The 24,072-nt window shown below is 40.1% G+C and overlaps 1 protein-coding gene across 1 annotated transcript in view; it reads left to right on the top strand.

Annotated features, from left to right (window-relative positions):
- The first annotated feature begins 11,097 nt into the window (after positions 1 to 11,097).
- Positions 11,098 to 24,072, top strand: part of LOC130908488 (cadherin-12-like) — a 209,307-nt gene continuing 196,332 nt past the window's right edge. The window contains exon 1 of the mRNA XM_057823947.1: positions 11,098 to 11,365. The gene's annotated coding sequence lies outside the window, so the exon portion shown is untranslated. The remainder of the gene's footprint in view (positions 11,366 to 24,072) is intronic.

Genomic DNA, 24,072 nt, shown 5'->3' with positions numbered 1-24,072 from the left:
TCAAATGTGAAATTTTTATCGGTTCACAGTTGGAGTCTACATTTGGAGGCCTGAACATGCACGAAAACTCACCAAAATTTGCACATACATGCAAATTTGCGTAAATTTTGATAATCTACAAAAAAATTTAACAAAATGGCTCAGTGGCGCCCCCTTGAAATTTTCAAAAAGGCCTTTCCTATTAGGTTTTTTCAACGTAGAACGATGAAATTTGGCGAGTCGATACATTGTGCAAAACTGCTCCAAAAAGTCTCTTGCACCCATATTCCAAACCCAACAGGAAGCCGGAAATTTTGGATCAAATGTGAAATTTTATCGATTTACATTTGAGACCTTGTCGCTGAAGAAAATAGTTGGATCGTCTTCAAAATTGGTCAGACTATTCAGGAGACATATGAGATCTTAAGTTTTCAAAATGGTGAGTTTTCACTCAAGGGTCTGACCTGGGCGTGGTCCCAAAGTTGGCCATTTTTAGGCAAAATACCAAATTCAGAAAATGATTAAAAACTCTGTGATACAACGTTCAATCTTTTTCATTTCTAGCATGTATATGAGATATCCCAGCCTGAACACGAATGCATTGAAATATTACCCATTAGGCCTGGCGCCCCCTAGTGGGAACAGGAAATGGCCTTCTTTACGAGACAGGCTCCTCCTCCAAGGGAAAAAAATCTATTGACCTCAAACCTGTTTCAGGGGAGCCTCAAGACATGTGTTCCGGTCCCTGATGAAAAATATTGAGGTTTCATTGAAGCGGAGAGGTCCAAACTGGAAGTGAAAATGACCGTCAACAATTTGTCTCGCCAAACATTTTGAACAGTCATAACTCGGCAGATATGCAACATATCTGCGCCAAACTTTCCGTGTTTGTTGAGAGTCATACCCTGAAGGTTCTTGTAGGCGTCATTTGCATCAACTCTACAGTGCCAACTAGTGGCGACAGAAAGAAGTTTTAAAAAAGGCCTTTCCTATTGGGTTTTTTCAACATAGAGCAAGGAAATTTGGGGAGTAGATACCTTATGCAAAACTGCTCCAAAAAGTCTCTTGCACCCATATTCCAAATCCAACAGGAAATCGGGTATTTTGGATCGAATGTGAAATTTTTATCGGTTCACAGTAGGAGTTTCCATTTGGAGGCTTCAACATGCACGAAAACTCACAAAAATTTGGACATACATGCAGCTTTCCATAACGTTCAATAATCTTGCAACGTTACGAAAACATGTAACAAAATGGCTCAGTGGCGCCCCCTTGAAATTTTCAAAAAGGCCTCTCCATTTAGGTTTTTTCAACGTAGAGGGATGAAATTCGGAGAGTCGATACCTTGTACAAAACTGCTCCAAAAAGTCTCTTGCATGCGTATTCCAAACCCAACAGGAAATCGGGTATTTTGGATTGAATGTGAAATTTTTATCGATTTACAGTGTGCGCATTTGAGACCTTGGCACCTAGGGAATTAGTTTGATCATTCTCAAAATTGGCGAGACTGTTCATGAGGCATATGAAATCTTAAGTTATCAAAATGGTGTGTTTTCATTCACGGGCCTGACCTGGGCGGGGTGCCAAAATCGGCCATTTTTTCGTCAAAACACCGAATTCGGAAAATTACTGATAGCTCCCTCATACACATTCAATCTATTTTAAAGCTGGCATGTGTGTGAGGTATACCAGCCTGAGCAGGACTGGATTGAAAATTTACCATTTGTGCCTGGCGCCTCCTAGTGGGAACAGGAAAAGCCCTTTTTTACGGGACACACACCTCCTCTAAAGGGAAAAAAACAATCTACCTCAAACCTGCATAGGGAAGCCTTAAGACCTGTGTTCAGGTGCCTGATGAAGAATATTGAGGTTTCGTTGAAGCGGAGGGGTCCAAACAGGAAAGTGAAAATGACCGTCAACAATTTGTCTCGCTAAAAACTTTGAACAGTCATAACTCGGCAGATATACAACATATCTGCGACAAACTTCCCGTGCTTGTTGAGAGTCATACCCTGAAGTGCCTTGTAGGGGTCATTTGCATCAACCCTACAGCGCCAACTAGTGGCAATAGAAAGTCACTCGTTTTTCCAATACATATCCAGTTCTTTTCAGTTTGGTCATTGTAGTTTCAAGACCTATTAAAATACTTATTTACGGCCCATGTCCACGTGTCTGTCTGTTGCCGTGACGACCCTTTGTTCGCCATTTAAAGGAAATATTTTTTTTCCAGAGAGTCAGGCAGCTTATAGAGCCACAATATTTGGCACACTTGGTCAAATTGGCCCAGGTAGAAGATTAATTTTGGTTTTGAATAGGGGCTTGGCTGCACAGCTCAGTAGTGGCTCCTTTTTTGTAGTACTCTCTCCAATAGGGGTTTTTATCTCTTGGGTGTGGTAATGTAAGAGGCGACTTTCGAGCATGTTAGGTTCTAATGAGATGATTAGAGAGGAGGATCTGCCACCACCCTGACCTGCACACAGTCCGAGTTGCGTGACGTCCGAGTTGCGCTAGATTGCGAGGGCCCGTTCAGTCCTGCTTGCAGGCCTAGTTATATTTATTATTCAAAATGTCACTTTTAGCTTAGAATCACTAATTGATGTCTCATATTTCGTTTGAAAAAAAAAAATTGACAAAAAAATTTTATTATTCACTCACATATTTGAAACTTTTAAACAAATTATGTCACAATGAAAAAAATGGCGTCTGTAAAAAAGTCACAGAACTCAAAACTATCGCTTATTTTTTATTTTTTGTTACTGTCGCATTATCTCCGATGTTAGATGATAAATAATCGATCCAAACAAAGAAAAATTGAAAAAAAAAATGTGAGAGATTCACACGATTACTGGGTTCTAGATCACAGAACTGATTTGTGTACACTCTACCCCTTTCAATCACTTAGCTTATAGTCTTATGGACACCCCCACCGCCATTGTCCTCTTTCACTGGCCAATAGGCCCCCACATGGTGTAAACCGGAAATACATCTCGCTGACGATAGCACCAGCATATTAGTAACTAGTTTAGATGTTCAATGTATTTCTTGTTGTTGTTTGTGTATGTGTTTCTTTTCTTTCTTCTCTTGTATTTCTTTTCTTCTGTCCCCCCATAATCCCTTCCTGTTCGCTGCTTTGTCATAATAAAAAGGTATTTTGAATGATCACAATGGGAGTATGTCAGACTCTCAATGTGAAACATTAAAACTGTTCAGAATCCGGGCACTTAGACTTCCATTCTCTGTGTCAAACAGCTGAACAGGACAGGTTTAAAAAAAAAAAAAAATGTTTATAAGGGAAAATATATGAAAAAGAAAATCTCGACCACTCCTTGTTGTCTGATTTCTGCATCGCGACCCTTGTTATATTACCATGTTTCACCCATAAAATCCCCAAAACATCCAGCTGTGGCCATTCACAGCTGTGTCTTGACACTAAGAGATACATGGTACATGGAGTTTTTGGATCAAAACAAGGTAAGTACGCAATAATATCTCGTTAAAGTCGGTAATTCTGCTCTCGCGAGCTCTCACCTCCAGATAGGGTTTTGCTGTTTAAAAAACTTTTTTTTCAAAATGCCCTCCAGTTCAAAATTTTTCTTCCCCCAGAAAAATGAGATTTTAAGCTTTCCAATGATGTATCACACATTCATATAGGACAAATTTGAGAGTTGGCCAAATTGGGTGTCTCAGAGCGAAACTTTAAGTCACCTGAGTGTTTTCTGCCATGTTTTTTTCGATTAATCTAAATTTGCGATTAATCTAGGATTTTAATGTAGTCTATGGGACAAAAACACGAGCAATCATTGGTAGAGAATGACTAAGTGAATGGCCTGGCTCCCGGGGCATGACCTCCCCTCTGCCTGGGCTTCTGGCCGCAGCAGTGAGGGTAGGTTGGGGTTCCGGTCTCGTGTTGCCCTGCGGCGCCTCCTCGTCGTTCTCCTGCTTCCGTCTTCCCCTCTCTTCTCAGCCTTGGTATCCGCCCTGCGCTCTGGCACCGGTCGCTGGCTGGATGCCGGTGTGTCGGCTGGGTGTCGCCTGCTCCAGTGGGGGGCCCTGTCCTGGGCTTGGTGGGTCGCTGGGGGTCTAGCGGTGTACTGTGCTGGTTGGGGGGCTGCAGCTGTGGCTCGTGTGGGCGAATAGGGGTGGGGTCGGCGTGGGGGTTGGTGGTGCGTCCCCTCTTCCCATCCCTGAAGGCCAGTTGATGGGGACCACCCTGTATCCCTGGGGGGTGACATTGGCCCCTTTGCTGGGTTGCGGTAAGAGGGATGGGCTGCTCTGGCTCTTTCTCTGCTTAATAGGCCCCTCACATGGGATCAACCGGAAATGCATCTAGCTGACGATAGCACCAACATATTCATAGTTAGTGTAATCGTTCAATGTATTTCTTGTTGTTGTTTGTTTTTCTTCTGTCATTCTCCTTCTTTTCTTCTGTTCCCCCATAGCCCCTTCTTGTTTGCTGCTCTTTCTTAGTAAATGAGATATGGTGAATGATCACAATGGGAGAAGGTCATCCTCCAATGTGAAACATTAAAACTCTTCAGACCACCCGGACACTCAGACTTCCGTTCTCCATGTCAAACAGCTGAACAGGACAGGTTTAAAAAAAAAGCAGGGTTCTTGCACCGTTTTAAAAGTTAGATTTTATACTTTTAAAGACATTTTAAGACCTTAAAAATATAATTTAAGACCAAAACATGTTGCAACAATATCTGGTGAAAAACTCATTCTCATTTCATTGTAACTCGTGTTTTTCTCCTCTCATGTGCAACTCAACGGCATTGACCCCCATTGTCCCTCACGAAAAAGTGTTTTTTGCAGACTTTGCATAAGGGGTCGGAACCTCTGGATACATCACGATTCGGTTTGCGATACAAGGCTCAAAATATCGATGATCTCATGATATGGCGATACAACAGTTATCGATACATGAGTTCAGGAAACCATTTTACAAAACAAGTCATAAACCGAAAAACAAGCACTTTTTATCATTTTACTGTGAATTGGAATGAGTTTATCACTAGTAGATGTCCAATCCATTGGAAGTGGGCGGGTGGCAGTGGGTGAATTAATTCGCTGCTACTCTCCCACTTCCAATGGCGTACCGCAAGCAACACGTCACTTCCGCTCATTAATATTCGCAATTAGCTACTGTTGCTAAGTAGGGACAAGCCACCGTTTGTCCCTAATAGGAAATGAATGGAAATCGTCTAAGAAGGAGATGTTTACAGAGCTAAACCTAACAATTCTCTCCGAAAATGAGGAATGTGGAAGAACATAGTATAAATGTTCAGTTAAAGAGACGGCTTGAGTGTCGAAGGCTGAAAAAGACGAAAAAAATGAGCCGACCTGAGCATAGCCTTAGCTTTTTTTATCGACGTGACTGACAATGACATTCTCCTGTTTCAACAAGCTATCCTTTACCATCAGCCCTGTCTTATATATCCTTTGTTTTATATATATAAACAGAAACAGTAACAGTCAGATACCATTGTAATTCTTTTCAGGTCATTCATTGTCAGACAGAAGCAGTATGGCACAATGTTACGCTAAAAAAATAAGTTAAAAATATAAAAATTGCTTACCTCTTTGTCCTCTGAAAGACCATGCCAACCCAACAAAATGTTTACTTCATATGAAATGTGAATGGATTCACCGAGCTTGTGTTCAGTCAGCGCAAGTTGCTTCGGTTTTCACATTTTTTCCTCCCGAGTTTTTGGTTTCCGGAAACGTATTAAGAAAACATCCTTCATGTGTCGTAATGTCTAGAGTTCCAAAAAAGCATTGCGTGATCGCCATGTTCGTGTTTGAAAGATTACCGGCAATAAGTAGCACAAATTACGTTGTTTCTATGCGAGGGCGGGTCTACAATGTCCCACTTCGGTTTTACTTCCGCTTTACGATGCGACGTCACGGTCTAAAAATAGCATGCGTGCGGTATGCCATTGATTGGACGTCTATGGCCGTCAGTGGCCGCCAGTGCCAGGCAACAATTTTGGGGCGTTTAACGTCATTTCCTGTTGATTTTCAGTCAATTCCTTTTCCTGTTGAGACATTTACTGGTCACCTCCTGTTGATTTCGAATTACTGAAAAGGAAGTGACTTAAAAGTCAAGACTGTCACCAAATGAATAGGAAGTGACTCAAAATTAACAGGAAGTCATCCATAAATGCCCACAAAAGAAAGCTGTGAATGCTCAAATTTCATTGCCATTGACAGCACTAGATCTCCAATCCAGTCAAAACAAATTGGATGTCTCGCGCCATCAATGGCAGCCAGTGAGCTAACACTACTCTAATGGAAGATTTTGGTAGCAACCCTGGCATTAAACACATTTTCTGGAAATTTAATACCAAATACAATTTTTCATTGAATTTAAGACAACTGAAGACCTTGAGTATCCGGATTTTAAATCTAATACATTTTTAGACTTTTTTAAACCCTTCCGACTCGAGCATGCTGGTGAAGGACATGACACGTTCGTGTCTCTAAATCAATAAATACACTGACTTTAGTTGCTATTGCCACTTCTGGGAGATGATTGGACGGAACTTTACACATCGAAATCAAATCATGAGGTTTAGCATGCCCTCTTAGCCCTTTTTTTTTTTTTTTTTTTGAAAATGGCTAAGACATAACGCAACTTCAAAAAGGCAAACGTAAGTGCTTATTTCTCATTAAAAACAATAACTTCAACATTACAAAGAACCAATAAAAGCATGAAATATACTCGACCAAAAAATTGCACTTTCTTCTGGTATTTGAGTAAAAATAAGCGAAGATTTTTTTTTTTGGCCCAGCAGATAAAATGCAGGTCTGAAGAGGTTAAGGACCCGTGGGAAACCTGATGAGTAAATGGTGAATGATGATGATAGATTAATCATTGGAATACCAACTATTCTGAAAAGTTAATCTTTTTTGCTAAAACTGATGAGTTGTATTTTCTTCCAATAATCTAGTTTTAACACTGTCATTATCACTGAAGCACGATTATTGGTAGTGAATGGTTGTATGATAGGTTAACTATCAGTGTTGTTTTTGTCAGCCCTTTTTATTTTTGTCTTAAATTTTGTCTTCGTCTTAGTTTTTTATTAGTCTTAGTCATATTTTAGTCACCTCAAAATGTGGGGCCAAACTATGGATTACTATGGATGTTTTCTTCAGTAAAATTTTTAAAAAATTACTCCCAAAATTAAGGTTTCCAACTAGCACATATTGTAACATTAACAATGACAACACCAACTTAGTAATAATACACACTCAGCAGGAAAACAGTACATTATTTTCAATAAAGTATAGCCACCTGGATGCCACGGAAATAAGTAAAAACGGTTGTCCAAGAGTTTAAGAGGACGCTTGGCGTTACCATTAGCTTAATTCTAACGCGAATGCTATGCTAACACTACGAGTTACATTTAGTGTGTGATGATCACTCAGCACAAACCTTTAAAAGCTAAGGGACAGTTTACATGGCGGCTCTGTGACACAAAGACGCAATGACTGAGTAGCGGAATTGCCTCGCATGCTTATGGTGTCGGCGAAGACGAAAAATTCTGAATCCTGCCTCCAAAGTGGAAGAATTTGATTGCGGGGGCTTGAGGGGGGATGGCTCCGCATTCATATCAAAAGCTCCTGCCGCGCGAGACCCGCGCCGATGACGTCAGCACTCGCTCACGTCACATTGAGATGAATAGCGGTGCTATTAAACCTAAAAACAGCTAATGGCGGAACGTCGGCTTTAATATACTGTTTTAATAATATTTTCAAATTTAAATATGTTGAATTCTTCCATTTTTGTGCCTTTTTGAACAAAAGAAAATGCCATTGCTTGGAGTGGGGAGGCATGTTGACTTCCGGGCTGAGGAGGTCAAAGTGCATCATTCGCTGATGCCTTGTAAATCTACACTGCCCCCTAGGGCCGGCATGAATACTACATCATTTTCATTTAGAATTGCGACATTGTTCGAATGGAGACGGAACCATATAAATGCAAATTCGAAATTTTTCGTCTTTTCGGGGAGTCACCATGTAAACTGCCCCTAAAGCAACATTGCATATTCTCTCACGCCAATAAAATCTTGCAAATTTGGAGACTGAAGAGGACACACTGGTGAGTCATGGCGGAGGCCGCATCACGTCACATGAGTGACGCAACCAGACACTGTTACGATGCAAGCTAACTACACATTAAATGTCACATATTTGTGAACATGAAATGGAAACTATTGCACATTTTGATCTTGTTCTAGTTAGTCTTGTTCAAACGGAAACTGGCATTAGTCTCGTTGTTTTAATCTCCCAAAACACGCTTTCAGCTTGTTATCGTCTCTATGTTGTCATGAAAAAAAAGTGTTCGTTGTCGAAATATTTTTGTGAGTCATTGTTGACGAAAAAAACACTTTTAACTATCGATAAATCAGTGATCGTGATTAATCTGCCACCAAATTTGGTGATTATTCTAAATTTGAATCAGTGTAAACGTGGGATGAATCTGAATTCTAATACCGACAATGGCATTGAGACTCGATCACAATGTGGATGCCATGTCAGCCTTATTGTTGTCATAGAAGTAAGGTTGTCTAAAGTATTGATACTTAGATATTAATGTGTTTTTGCACTAACCTGAATGTTCATTTGCTCCCAGCTCTTCAAGTTCAAATGGATTTGACGTCTTCTAGTGATACTCATTTCCATTCACAGTACGAAGATTAATGCACATCACATGTTGGGATGTCTATCACCATAATGGCACTGAAAGAGTAAAAAAAAAAAAAACAATAAATAATAATAATAAAAAAAAATAAACCGCACTGGACTATAAGCCGCAGCTGTCCTCACTGTATTATGGGATATTTACACAAAAATACTTTAAGCGGTAACACTTTATTTTGACAGCAACCAAATAAACCACCATGCTGCAAAGCTTCATTGCTTCAAGAAGCTTCATTTGACCATCACTGCTCCCTTGGGGTACACAGTCAACCTCTGCTGCCAACATTGTTTTCGTCCGACATGCCTCCTAGCATGCATTGCAGCATTAAATATGTAGATAACAATGACAATCCATATTCTGTGCTAATCATTTCTTCAGTTACTGTTCTAGTTGTTTCATTAATTGGAAGTCATGGTATTTGGTAAAATTATTTGACAGTGGCGCCATTAGACTGTCATAAAACCATCATAATTATGACGTGACACTGCCATGAGCCTTAATGAATGCTTATGACAGATGTCATTTTGTGTCAACCGGCAAATGATCTCACTTTTGAATGGATCCGAGCTGGACATAAATGGAGTTAGTGACATTATTTGCCGGATGACACTTCATGACATCTATCATAAGCATTCTTTAGTGTTCATGACAGTGTAATGTCATAAATATGGCGATCTTATGGCAGTCTTATGACGCAGCTGTCAGATAAAGTATTATTTTTTAACCCAAATAAATCAACAAATAAGCTGCACTGGACAATAAGCCACAAGATTTAAAATGAGGGAAAAAGTACCAGCTTATAGTCCGAAAATTACGGTATGTATAATCGAAAATAGTATTCCGTATCAAGAACTTTTTAAAATATTGATATTTGAAATATTCGTCTTGAATAGCAGTATATAATACCGTAATTTCCCGAATATACCGCACACTTTTTTTTCCCCAACATCAACTTGTAAAATCATGGTACGCATTATAAACAGGTACATGGATGGAGACAGAATTATACACATATACGGTATATATATATACATATATATATATATATATATATATATATATAAAAAACGATTTTTTTTTTTTTTATTGACACGGCCACGTTGTGTTGAAGAAACGTATCCGGGGATCTGTTGCCGACCATTACGCTACGTGACGTCACCATTTCGTTTCGGTAATACTTCACTCTGATCGGCCGAATAATTTCGTCTGTGTTAAATTCTGCTTTTTTTCACTCTTCATAAAGCACAGAATTTAGTTTCTTGAACTCATTTGAGTCAACGTTTATTGCAGTTCCGCAACTCGGACCATAACAAATGTAACAACACAGACTTCCTGTGTGTGTCCGTCAACTATATCTGTCCCTCGGTAAACTCAAACCCAAATAACAATAGTTCCTATTGTTACTGTCGCGTCGACAGCGATGAGCGCTCTCGGATTTCCGACTTACGTTCTCACTTTCATTTTACCGTATCAATTCATGGAAGAAACATTTATTCATGATGATGAAACAAGCAAGTTATACAGCAGCCTTTAAAAGAAAAGTTTGTTTTGTTATCTCCTAGATTCTGGTAAGTTGGAGAAGTTATCAAAGAAGTTATCAAATCATATTATTACCGTAAATTTTGTCAGTTTATGGTAATGCTATGCTTGTGCTGTGTTTCACCAATCAGTAAAATGACATTTCTGTATCTGTACACGAGCTCTGTTTTCTTGTATTCTTCTATTTATTGGTGCTAAAATTAAGGTGCGCGTTATAAACGGGTACAATAATTTTCCCTAGATTTTACAAGTAAATTTGGGGTGCGCTTTATACACGGGTACGCCTTATATTCGGAAAATTACGGTAGTTGGTAGAAACCTAAATCTGAGGAGTATAACAATACTAAAACCTCAAAGATGGAGGGACTGAACAACCACTGCACAAGTCTCAATTTGTATTTTTTTGCATTTCCAGAAGAGACATTGAGAACAATCTTCAAAGTGTGGGTGTCCAAGAAGCCATCCACTTCAAAGTAGAAGAGCCACCTCTTGTCAGACCTAAAATTCAATCTGAAGAACCCTTTTAGCTCCAACTTTAAACATCTTCAATAACAAGAACAGTCCATTTGCCTCGATTCAACCTTTATGGATTACCCCGACCTCACGGAACATCTCATGTTCTATATACAACCGAATGATAGAATAATGGCTTATACGAGTCTACCTAATAATGTGAGTGCCTGAATTGTCTCATTGTGTGCAGACAAAAGCCAATCTTCTAGATGACCACTGCCAGTCACTTGGGGGAGGGTGTGCGTGTGCTTCTAGTATCCTCTAATCTGCTTCTCGACCCCCCCACCCGCAGAGGAGGTGTATGTGTATCTCCTTCACTCTCTCACTTCCACACACACGCGCACTCGCTAGCGCTTTGGCTCAGTCGGTCCGCAGAGCGCGAGTGCAGCACGCTACTTTCAGCACGACTCCCCAACACACACTCCTTGTGACAGTGGCGGTGGCGTCCACTGCGCGTGGAGCCTACCCCTGTAGGAGAGAGCATGAGAGCCAGGCGGCAGGACGACCAGGTTGGGAATTAAAGGAAAAGAAGAGTCGGAAGCTTCTCCGGGAAGCTTTCCGAGAAGACTTTGGAGGACCGAGCTGGACTGTTTGGATTTAACGGGCTTGTCGAGCATCCCGCTGAGGGTAAGTCAAGTGCATCTGTGTCCCTTTGCTTCTTCTTGTGAGGTGTTCCGTCCCTCTCCAGCAAAACCAGAAGAAATGCATCCTCCTGCTTGCCATTAATTGAGCTGATTGGCTTGACCCCGTTTGCGGCAGGACTGACGGGAGTGCTTTTGGCACTTTGATCCCAAACGCCGGAGCGTGCGTGCAAGTTGGGAGTGCCGACCTACATGTCTGTGAGCTGAAAGTGCAGTCAGTCCCTGAGCTTCTAAACGCGTTTGTTTGCACACACGTCGCATCCGAGCGCTATAGGACGAGTGCTCTTCTCCCGCCGCCGAGCGGACCGGGATTAGAGGCAACAATCTGAGCGGCTTGACGGAATCTGATTTGCAGAGAAACAAGGGATCACACATGCAACCCTGACCCTCCAACCGCTTCCCCTCCCTTCTGCAGAGAGCAGATGCTTATTGGGATGAGCGTTGGGTCAGAATTCCCAGAACTGGGTTGACTGCTTCTTCCTTTCGATTGTTCCATCACTATGTGCACTTTGCTTTAACATCCTCGCTCAAGTCGCTGCCTAATGCATCCGCACATGCACGCACATTACGTGAGTGTGTGTGTATTGTTATTGCACCACCATAACATCCACATTGTCACTGGAAGAAACAGTAAGGCAGATCAGATGAAAGTCACTTAAAAGTCTTCCCGGCATTCCGCGGCAAACACCTGCTTGAGAAAAATCAAACGAGAGGGAGCCCGGGCGGGATGTGCGGAAGGACAGTGAAGCTACTGTGCGCGAAGCAGAACCGCTCAGGGGGGGTGTCGCCGAGCCAATGGAGCGCTTCGGACACAATCCTGCCGGGAGCTTGTCTGCTTTCGGTTAGGAATGGTCGGTTGAAGCTGACCAACTAATGAGTCGGAATAATAAATAAAAAAATCTGACTTGTTGAGAAGCTGAATCGATCAAGTGCAACCAGTTATAGGACAAAAACTGGAAAAAATAACTTGTCTAATCTGTTTGTATTATAAAACTTCTAAATTCAATTGACTATGACATATCATATTGGCCCGAATACAAGACGGCCCTGATTATAAGAAAACCCCCTCTTTTTCAAGACTCAAGTTTTAAAAAATGACTTTTTAAACACCAAATTAATTTTTATACAGAAAATAATTACAGTACATCCGAAACAAATGATTATAACAATATATTTGAGGGAAAAAGAATGTTATTTTGCCTGATTCAAATCTTAATATCTGAATATTTAAATATGTAAACTAGAGATGCCGGCATCACGATCGGGTCCGATCACGTCATTTTCAAAGTATCGGAATCGGCAAAAAAATATCGGCCAAGCCTTTTTTTAATATATATATATTTTTAATTAAATCGTTTTCTAATTGTATTTAACGTTACAAACATAATATGTTACACTCATCCAGCGTCTTTAGTTTAGGCTTAAGCAGAGGTTGCGCTAGACTTTCGTTGTCTGTCATTTTGACTGACAGGGTCATAAAAATCCGGTCATAATCTATTTTTACCCGTCACTTAAATTTTTTAAATGATGATAATGACATTGTGGCGACCCTTTGTTTGGCATAATTCACCTTCCGTACTTGTGTGTCCATTTGGCCGAGTGTGTTACAGGCTACGACACAGTCACGTGACAGAGACACTTAAGAGCCGCGCGCGTTCCGGCTTGAATAGAGAGTTCACAGAGAGCAGAAGATCTACAGCGGCTGGACACAGCAATTCGAGCTAACAAGACTCTTAACATTGCACACCGCTTCAACATATTCAATAGTATTTCGTTTTCATTCATTTTAAATTAATATTCTCTCCGAACAAGCTTAACAGAGAATCCACACCGTGCCATCATCACACATCAAGCAGATGAGGTTACATATGGAACAATGAAATTAACAGTTCACCTGCTGTGGCCTGAACGCAGTCTCACACTTTCCTCCTGGTGCGCATGGACTTGAATTGCGTGCCCGCTTGTGCAGTCCCTCTTTTTTTCACCTCTTTTATCAACACCATCGTCGTTTTGGGGCTTTTTGAAAAAACTTCGGACACTCAGTTGCCTTGACATTTTTCAGAGTAAGGCCAACGACGTCGTGCATCAAGAGAGACAATAGCTAATTAATATGCTCACTCGCCACCCTGTGGTCTGGGGTGTGAATTGCAACCTGTCAAAATGACAGATGGACTTCAGTTTTTTCCGTCACCGTTTTTAAAAATCGGTCAACGACGGAAAATATTCGGTTAACGCGACCCCTGGGCTTAAGGTACGGTTATCAAATTTATCCCAATAACAGCGGTAATTAATTTTTTAAAAAATGTATCACGCTGAAAATTTAACACAATTAATGCATGCGCTGCACGACCCACCCACGCATTGTCGCGCTCAAACTGTAATGGCGCCGATTTACCTATATAGAGAGATAAAAGGCAGCGTAAAATGAGTAGAGTGAATTTTGGCAGCCTTTGGAAAATGTTTTTAATTGGCTAAAGCCTTACAATCCCTCTCCCTACGATTAGAATGATCATGGGAGCAGTGTGGGGAAGCAAGGTAGCAAATGATCTTTTTCTTAACACCTTATATTATTTCCCAACGCAGAAAAGATATATCAATTGGTAGCACTACGCACAGTCATGGTTCCACTTCCCATCATGCATTTGGGCATGGCTACAGTATCATTTACTGAAAGCTCAACAAATACACTAGATGGCAATATTTAGTCACACTATACAAAGTCACAAGTCTTTCTATCCGTGGCTCCCTCTCACAGAAAGAATGTTAACAATGTAAATGCCATCTTGAGGATTTACTGTCATAATAAACAAATACAGTACTTATGTACTGTATGTTGAATGTATATATTCGTCCAACATTTATTCATTTTTTTCTTAATGCATTGCCAAAATGTATATGATCAGGAAAAATGATCGGGAATGATTGGAATTGAATCCGGAGCAAAAAAAGCAATCAGATCGGGAAATATCGGGATTGGCAGATACTCAAGTTAAAACGATCGGGATCGGATTGGGAGCAAAAAAACATGATCGGAACAACCCTAATGTAAACTAAAGTGCAATCACATTCGTAATTGAATGGCTTCTGGTTTTTGAAATGTAAATAAACCATAATAAACCAAAATAAACTATTGTGGTAAAACAACAAAATTGCAATAACTGCATTAATTATCAAAGTGAACTGTAAATGTAGTCTTGAAACAAATCTGAATAAGGAAAAACATTGCAATAAAATAATGCAAACTGGTTAAACTAGTAGCTGAGATCTCATGACAGAACATCGCTTCAATGATATCTGGCGCCATCTAGCGTCGTGAATGGGGAGAGTAGCTGAGATCTGTCATGACAGAACATCGCTTCAATGATATCTAGCGTCATCTAGCGTCGTGAATGAGTATAATGCGTAGACCACGAATATAAGACGACCCCCTCTTTTTCAATCTTATTTCAATGGAAAAAACACCGTCTTATATTCGGGCCAACAAGGTATAATAATGTATATTCTTTGACTTTAAATAGCTAATACATTTTTTTTTCTATTTCAGATCTGATTTTGGAGTAGGAATGGCAGAACTGGGCTTACGTTTAAGCAAAAAAATAAACAAAAAATTGTCCTGAAATGTGAAAATAGTTCAACAGAGATGCCCCAACTCGCATCACCATTTAATAACAATTTTGAGAATCATGGGACCATCCAGTGCAAGAGAAAAAAAACCATTAGGGACGAAAAAGAACATTGACAAGCCCAACTAAAGAGCAGGATGTTTTTGCTAATGTTCCCCACAAAAATCTGTTCATCAACTGTCACGTGAAACAGGCATCCCAAAATCAAGCGCATTTTGAAACGTGCGCATTGGAAAAGTTTCATTGCAGCGCTAGTTCATGCTATCAACGAAGATGACACTGATCGAAGCATTGAATTCTGCGAACAGTACCGTACACGATGTGCGGACGATAACACGTTTTCACTGAAAATTATCTGGAGTGATGAAGCTGCATTTAAATTGAATGGCTCGACCAAATCGACATAGCTGCAGTTACCGGGCACAAGAAAATCCTCATCTTCGAGTGGAACGTCACTCGAATTTGCCTGGAGTCACTGTTTGGTGTGCACTTTCAGCCAGGGGACTTATTGGACCATTTTTTTCCCCCCAAGGCACAGTGATTGGGTTGAATTATCTAGTGTTGCGGCATCTCTGTGGGACTCATGCGTAAAGCGTCTTGCCACTTCAGCTTTATTTACACATTTCCAGAATGTTTTCAGAACTTTTTTTTTTTTTTTTTGCTTGAACGTAAGCCCAGTATCTGCCATTTCTACTCCAAAATCAAATCTGAAATAAGGAAAAAAAATGTATGAGCCATTTACTGTCAAAAATGGCTATTTTGGGACATTCTGTATATATACAGTGGTACCTCTACATACGAATTCGTACCAGGACCTTGTTTGTAAGTCGAAACGGTCGTATGTCGAGCGGGATTTTCCCATAAGAATACATTATAATTCTTTGAATTTGTTCCATAGCTCTAAAACCTACACTAAATCCTTAATGAATACTGCTGGTACCTTTACAAATGGCAAGTACTCATAGCAAAAACCAAATAAATTATGAATAAAAATCGGAATAATAATATAATTGACGGCGCAAGACGTCCAATTCATTTTGACTGTGTAAATGGTCTGGCCGTCTAGGGCCATCAATGGGGATCAATAAGTTAATTTAAAAATATATCGTTAGCCGGGACTATGGATGAAAACTAGCCTTTTAGCTAATTTTGGCATATTTCACAGTGAGTGACATTTTATACACTATCCTTGTAGAAAAAAATGATAAAGCCTAATAGCATAATTTCTTCACTCATATTTGAACATTTTTGGAAAAGTGAAATATATGGTGGAAAACACAGACAAGGCTGAAAAAGCAGTTTCTGCTCTTGCACCCCTCTTTAAAATAAACTGCTGTATTTTAAGCCAAAAGAACTGTTGTGTTTTCAAAGAACAATATGTCTGTCTATATGCTGCCATAGCAGATTCGTGGCGCAATAAGCCCCCAAATTATTTTTAATTTGTCCGTTTTACCCTGGAAACCCCCGTTTACAGACGTCGCGCAACCGCTTTTGTTTCAACCTAGCCATAAAAAGAATTGTATTTATTATTCGAAATGTCTGTCGTTTTAGCTTAGAATTATTAATTGATGTCTAATATTCATTCATTCATTTTCCATGCCGCTTATTCCTCACGAGGGTCGCGGAGGTGCTGGAGCCTATCCCAGCTCACTTCGGGCAGTAGGCAGGGGACACCCTGAATTGGTTGCCAGCCAAGCGCAGGGCACAAAGAGACACACAACCATTCACGCACACACTCACACCTATGGACAATTTAGAGTGTTCAATCTTCCTGTGTGGAGTTTGCATGTCTAATATTATTTTTAAAAAATGATTTAAAAAATTCACTCGCATATTTTAAACTTTTAAACAATTTACGTCACAATGGAAAAAATTGGCTTCTGTAAAAAAGTCACGGATATCTACGTACCTCATGACTATCGCTCAATTGTATTTTTTTCGTTACTGTCGCATTTTCCCCCTATATTTTAGATGATAAATAATCGATCCAAACAAAAAAGAAAATGCAAAAAAAAAAAAACGTTTAAAAGAGTGAATATATGAAAATCTCGATTAGTCCTTGATGTCTGCAATTTCTGCATCGCGACCCTTGTTATATTACCATGTTTCCCCCCTAAAATCCCCCAAAAATCCCGCTGTGGCCATTCACAGTTGTGTCTTGACACTCGGTGATACATGCTACATGGAGTTTTTGAATCGAAAAGAGGTAACTGTGCAATAATATCTTGTTAAAATCATGGTGTCTTTATTTATGCTCTTGCATGCTCTCAGCTCCAGTTAGGGTTTTGGTGTTTATTTATTTATTTTCTTTTTTAAATGCCCTCCTGTTCAAAATTTGTCCTCCCCCAGAAAATTGAGATTTTAAGCTTTCCAATGATGTATCACACGTGCATATAGGACAATTTTGAAATTTGGCCAAATTGGGGGTTTCAGAGCAGAACTTCAAGTCACCTGAGTGTTTTCCGCCCAATATATATTACAGTGGTACCTCTACATACAAAGTTAATTAGTTCCAGGACCTTATTTATAAGTCGAAATGGTCGTATGTCGAGCAGGATTTTCCCATAAGAATACATTATAATTCTATTAATTCGTTCCACAGCTCGAAAATCTACATTAAATCCTTAACTCATTCACTCCCAGCCATTTTCACCAGAGCGAGGCCCTTTGCTCCTGGCCGTTTTTCTGGATTTTGACTGATTTTGCAAGGCCCACAGAAAATTCTGTTCTATTGCTGTATAAACATGGAACCCACCAAAAGAAAGATTACTCTTCTTTCAGCAGAAAAAAGTAAGTTCATATCTTTTTCCATTCTTTAGAAATCAGCATTAGAAAATAGTTTAGTTTGAGCAATTTTCCAATTTCAGATGAAAAAAACGGAGAAAATGAGATTTTTGTAAACGCATACATTTCAAACATAACTGACTTTAACCAAGCTATTTTTTGCATTAGTTACATCTCAAACATCTGAAAATCGTTTTCCTTTTACAAAATACCATGAACAACCAGACAAATAGAGCTTTTGATAGCAAAGTAACAATTTATTCACACACGACTACTGAGAGGTGACGGTTTGTCGCCAAGATGACGTCGTTGTCGCCACGTCAGCCGTCAACTTTTCCCTCATCGTTGTTTGTCTCACAAAGATGGATTATTTTTGCGTTTCTGCGGGTCTGCTCGGCGAGCCGCTGCACTGGGGGTCTCACTCTTTTTGCCCGGTCGTCCAGTGCCTGGCATCCCAGGCGTCCTCTCGGTTGTTTTGTTCGGTCGGAGCACCGCCTGGGATCATGCCACCAGCGCTCCGACCATGCTGCCCGGCCGTTCACTGCTGTTGAACCGGGTTGCCTTGTCTTACAAAATGCTCTACAGCCCTCCAGTGGCCAGTTTTATTGCTTTAAAATGGGTTTAGAGCGTTGTTCTTTGTTTCTCAGATAGAGCGGAAGCTATATATGCTTCTTATTATATAAAAAAAAAAAAAATTAAATGCAAAAGACGTATAAATACATTTTTGGGACAGTGAGGCATTTAATAATAGAATATATTTATACGTTTCTGGGAGCAAATGAGTGAATAAATACTGCTGGTATTATCACAAATTACAACTACACATAGCAAAACAAATAAATCAAATCGGAATAATTGTAGAAATAATAATTCGAGCTGAAACAAATACTCGAGCAACTCGAGTAACTCGAGTTTAAAAACTGATCCGAGTAATTCTATTCACCTCGAGTAATCGTTTATTTTGACAGCTTTAAGCATCACGTTTTGCTCGGACTACTTTTAATGCGGGACAACGCGCTGATGCCACGTGCGTAGAGGAAGAAGCAAAAAAAAAGAAAAAAAAAAAAAACACTGCAACTCACAGCCACTACAAACGACGCCGACTTTGCTAAATACTAGCCCACACGATGCTACTTTAGTAGCAGGTAGCGTCTGATGAGTCTCAGAGATCACATGTATGTTGAACTAGATGCGCATTGACAGACTCGGCCGCGTCTGGGCAGCGTCAGTAAACAGCCGCCATCTTAAAGCAGTTGAGCGCTAAGCGCTAATACATAAAGATTAACGTCACTGTCACTAGCTCACGTAACGTTAGCCCTGCGGAGGGCTAGGTTTCTATTAATTATGACCACTGTCGATGCGTGGATAACATGTCTTACATACAGGCTTTAACATAACATAGCAATGTGGAGTGATGAGGGTGTAAAATAAAACCTCAATAATGCTAACTATCAATTTTAGCTCAGTAGTCATTGCAGGATAAAACACCAAGTAGCACTGGTCCCTAATTATGTGCTCCAATACAGCCTGTATCATACATTTATTTTGAACACTGCAAAAACTCAAAATCCTATCAGGACTTACAGTTTAGACTAACTTAAAACTTAACTAGAACTTAAAAATGGCTTGACACAAATAGAAATTCAATTGAAACATGTGGGAAAAAATCTTTACTTTTAAGTGATGTGTGTTATCAAGCGTAACAGCATTTTTAGCTATATACGTATATATATATATATATATATATATATATATATATATATATATATATATATATATATATTTTTTTTAAATAAGATCTCAAGGTTTTTTGAGTGAAAGCAGTGAATTAGTCTTTTTTTATTCTAGTTACATCTGACATGCAATTGTTGGCTGTTTCCAACAATATACATCGAAAATAAATACATTGATTGACTGAAAATTGTTCAAGATTAGATGAAATGTCTTGTTTTCTCATGTATATTTAGAATTGCTCTTCACCTAAAAATATGTTTTATCCGATTACTCAATTAATCGATAGAATTTTCAGTCGATTACTAAAATATTCGATAGCTGCAGCCCTAATAAGAATGTGGCGGATGTGTTTTGCATGCCATGCCTGAACGCACCGCGTGGCTAACGTGACAGTGCGGTACAGTTTTTACTTTCTCTTTTAATGTTCTGTTGTTGTTGGCGTCAGCTGCGGCAGACAGTAGGCGTGTTGTGTTGCACAAGTTCTGAAACAATTGATTAAAAACCTGACGAAGCTCCTGAACTTTCTTGGAACCCAGGTTGATTTCTCTCACAAGAAAATCCGCAGTGCATCCGTCTTACGGGGGAAACAAAGAAACTGCGGCGCTGTCATAAATTGTCCTATTTTGAGCATATCGTCGGATGTAGAAACAAATGGCCAGTCAAATTTTACGTCGGATGTCGAAAAGATTGTATGTTGAAGCAATCCTATGTCGAGGTACTACTGTACACCCTTTTTTCAACAAATTATTCGGTATGATTTCTTTAAGTTAGAAAGAGGATTAATTTTGTCCTTTGAGCTCAACTCTCATTGGCCACAAGCATCTTCTGACATCTACTGTAAGCCTCCTCGATTAGTGATGGACTTTGGTCTTCAACTAAAAAAAATGTTCCCTTGCATCCATTGGGGCTTACAGAGAATCGATAGTGGAGAGAGTCACCTTGGATTTGTCGGTGGCCTCCTCCACTCCTGTTGTCTCCCAAAGGATGCGGAATAGTCCTTCAAATGTTCTAGTTGCTTGGTGGGCAACGCCACTAGAGGGCCCTTCATCTGGGCTTGGAAGACTGACATTTCATCAGATTTTGATGAAGAAAAACGGTGAGTGATTTGTTAGAAAGCAGTTCAATTTCGAATCATTTTGTGTTTCGTAAATGGTATGAAACGCACTTTATCCTGTAATCTAAGGCGGACCCCCACGATGTTTCCCGCTTTGGGCCCCATTTGTCTTAAACGCGCCTAGCTGAGGGTTGATGCGTGACTCTCCTTCAGTTCGTTCTTAATTTTCATTGTTTCGGTTTGGAGTTGGCGGATCGGCCTCGGCGCGTTTGTCATTCCCGCTCGGCGTCTCTGTGGAAACTCTTTCAAATTCCCCCCCGCAGCCCTCTGATGCAGAGGCAGCCCGCAGAAGACCCCCCCCCGCTGTGCCTGAGCTGCGCTTTGCTCTGGAAATAAATGTGGGAAGGACGCAGTTACCTGGAGACGCGACGTTTTTTTCCCCACCTTTTTGAAAGTCGTAAAACACTCACGATGAGGACGCTTCTCTTGTTTGTCGGTTGAAGATCATTTTCAGTCTTTTTGCGCATCATTTCAAAAGAAACGACACATTTCAGTCACATGAATGCCGCTTTTATTGGCTTAGATGACTTTCGCAACCGTTTCCTACACGGACACTTTAAAAGCTCCTTGCTTTGAGTAGAAACATTTTTTCCGCCCAGATAATCTCTTTCATAAAGTACCCCAATGAGGCCTCCTGGGGGTCTCTTTTTGGTTTTCCGTCCCCTGTGTGAAACTTGCCTCAGAGATTCTTCTTCTGGATTCTCTTTTAACCTCGTAATGAACTCGCCAAAGCTCCAGCTTGACCATAAACAAGTCGGTCAGACTCCAGTCAACAAGCGCAAGCCGCTCCCTCCTCCCTTCCACTGGCAAAGATTTGCTGTCACACACGTGAATGACTTTTAGTCTGGCGAGCCTACAGGTACCCTCCAATGATTTCAGGCCAAGCGGCTACAGGGGGTTCATTAGATTTCATTAAAAGCAGACTGAGCGGTGCACTGGTACCTGTGGGTCAATACAGCATATATATACAACGCTTAACATATTTATTAGAGAATTTGGCATCATCTTGGTTACCGTGGACTATTTCTCAATAGGTTTTACCATTTAATACAAGAAAGGAACATTTATAAGTATAAGAACCAAGGCCGGCCCAGCCTATCCGCAGACTATGCAGCTGCTTAGGGCCCCTGACCACTAGGGGGCCCCCAATCTGGCAACCTCCTTTAATACTATGTCAATAGAGCATTGTGAATAATGTGGCGTGCATTGCTGTTTATCTATGCAAACATCTATTTTCTTGTCATTACAATCTGGCAACCTGGGGAGTGACGTTGAGCCTGCTTTGTGACGATTGGTGCTCAAACTTGGAAAATAGATGCACGAATATGTCGAAGAGAATTTATCTTTCTGGAGCAGAGAAACGAAAGAAGAAGAAAATCGGAGAAGAAAAGAAACAACCGTATCAAGGCAATAGAGCATGTTGTTGTTGATGTTGTTGTGCATGACACTTCGACTTGAATGTTGTTGTCAGCTGAGCTGGTCAATATCTTGTACTGGTAATTGCCATTGGCCGCAGGGCGAATGCCCGGAGTAAATCAAGTAAAGCCGAGCAAGTTGTCACCTGCGGCTACGGCAAATGTACGGCTTCCGCTGATTGTAGTAAAACGAAATATTGGCATAATATGCATTTGAAAGGGTGGGCCAAAAAAATATGGGCCGCTTGGCATAATTTTGCTTAGGGCCCCCAAATGGCCTGGGCCGGCCCTGGTCAGAACCTACATTCAACCACTAAAATTGAACTTTTTATCAATGTATTTAACTTTCACTTGACATTTAAGTCAAAATACAATGCTGTTTGACTTCATTTTCATGTATTTTTCTTGTAAAACAGTCTACTTCAACTCATTGGCTGCCATTGACAGTGATCGACATCCAATCCCTTTCAAGTGGGAGATCTGCCACTGAATGATCGGACTGCCACCCTCTCACTTCAAATGGATTAGACGTCTTATGATGATAAAACTCATTTAAATTCACAGCACAAGGATGAAAATAACCACATAATTAGACGTCTATCACTGTCAATAGCAGATAATTGGTTAACATCCATGTCTAACAATAAATAAATACTCGGAATGCTCAAGACCACACTTATGGAGAACAAGTCAAGACAGGAACGAGAACAAGACCGAGAAAAGCCGAGATGTAGATGAGACCAAGATCTTGCTGAGTCAAAACTAAGACAAGACAAAGACTGACACAGGTCAAGACTGAGGCTAGAGCAAGACTTTTGGGAGTTAACCCAGAGACAAGACTGAGACAAACAGAGATTGAGACAAAACCAATATTTTTTATATTCAAGATCGAGACAAGACCAAGATGGAAACAAACCTAGACTTCAATAATTTTGAGGGTCAAGAAAGGAAAGAGACCACGACTGAGACAAGCCAAGATTTAAATGAAACCTAGAACTTTTTGGGTCAAGACCAAGACTGAGACGAACCTAGGCTGAGATAGAACCAAGACTTTTGTAAGAAAAGACCAGAGCTAAGACCCACAAGACCCTGATAGAAATTCGATCGCTTTTAAGTGAGGGATCTGACAGCGAATGATCGGTCTGCCACCCTCTCACTTCAAACGGATTAGACGTCTTATGATGATAAAACCTATTTAAATTCACAGCACAAGGATGAAAAGAGCCACATAATTAGACGTCTATCACTGTCAATGGCAGATAATTGGTGAATATCCATGTCTTACAATAAATAAACACTCAGTATGGAGGTGCTAAAGACCACACTTATGGAGACCAAGACTATTGGGAAGTTGGGAGTCAAGACAGGAATGAGAACAAGACCGAGAAAAGCAGAGATTGAGATGAGACCAAGATCTTTCTGGGTCAAAACTAAGACAAGGCCAATACTTTTGGGAGTTAAATCAGAGACAAAACTGAGACAAACAAAGACAAAACCAATAATTTTTTAATTCAAGTCCGAGACAAGACCAAGATGGAAACAAACCTAGACTTCAATAATTCTGAGGGTCAAGACAGGAAAGAGACCAAGACTGAGACTAGCCAAGATTGAAATGAAACTAGTGCTGCAACGATTACTTGATTAACTCGAGTATTCGATTAGAAAAAAAGATTCGAATTACATTTTTTCTGTTTCGAGTATTCGTTTAATTAAAGTGGCATTGTAATGGTTTGTTTTGAAAGTGTTTGCATTTAGTTGTATTGATTTGGGTGGATACTCGGCCCTCTACCTCATTTCACATGGCTGTATCAATCTGCTCCCTGTTAAGACCAAAATGAGCAAAACATTTTTTTTATGCATTCGTAATTTAGTTTATTGGTATATTTAGCCATTTTTTGTGGGAATATGTGTCTGAACCATTCGTTAAGAGTTTAAAAAATAAAAAAATAAAAAATAAAAAAATTAGCATTTTATAGCATTTAAGCTAGTGGACTTTTGCTATGTAAGTTAGCCAACTGTTCTT

Source organism: Corythoichthys intestinalis, chromosome 20, assembly GCF_030265065.1.
Source record: "Corythoichthys intestinalis isolate RoL2023-P3 chromosome 20, ASM3026506v1, whole genome shotgun sequence".
NCBI classification, from domain to species: Eukaryota; Metazoa; Chordata; class Actinopteri; order Syngnathiformes; family Syngnathidae; genus Corythoichthys; species Corythoichthys intestinalis.
This window is presented reverse-complemented; position numbering and strand designations above follow the sequence as displayed.